This window comes from Chaetura pelagica, unplaced genomic scaffold (assembly GCF_000747805.2).
Source record: "Chaetura pelagica isolate M959 unplaced genomic scaffold, ChaPel_1.0 scaffold1263, whole genome shotgun sequence".
In the NCBI taxonomy this organism is placed as follows: domain Eukaryota; kingdom Metazoa; phylum Chordata; class Aves; order Apodiformes; family Apodidae; genus Chaetura; species Chaetura pelagica.
Window position 1 is genome coordinate 5,205 of NW_009952827.1, and position 370 is coordinate 5,574.

Consider the following 370-nt stretch of genomic DNA (forward strand, 5'->3'; position numbering starts at 1 on the left):
CAAGCCCAGGGCTTGTCCCCCCTCAACCCCCACCAATCCACAGCCTGTGACCACCAGGACAGTTTGGAGCCCAAACCCAAGGCTTGTCCCACCTCAAACCCCATCAAGACATAACCTGAAACCTCCAGGAGAGCTTGGAGAGCAAACCCAGGGCTTGTCCCACCTCAAACCCCACCAGGAGGGCTTGGAGCCGAAACCCAGGGCTTGTCCCATCTCCAACCCCACCAAGACACAACCTGGAACCCCCAGGAGAGCAAACTCAGAGCTTGTCCCAGCTCCAACCCCATCAACCCACAACCTGTGACCACCAGCAGATGTTGGAGGCCAAACCCAAGGCTTGTCCCATCTCCAACTCCACCAATCCACAGGC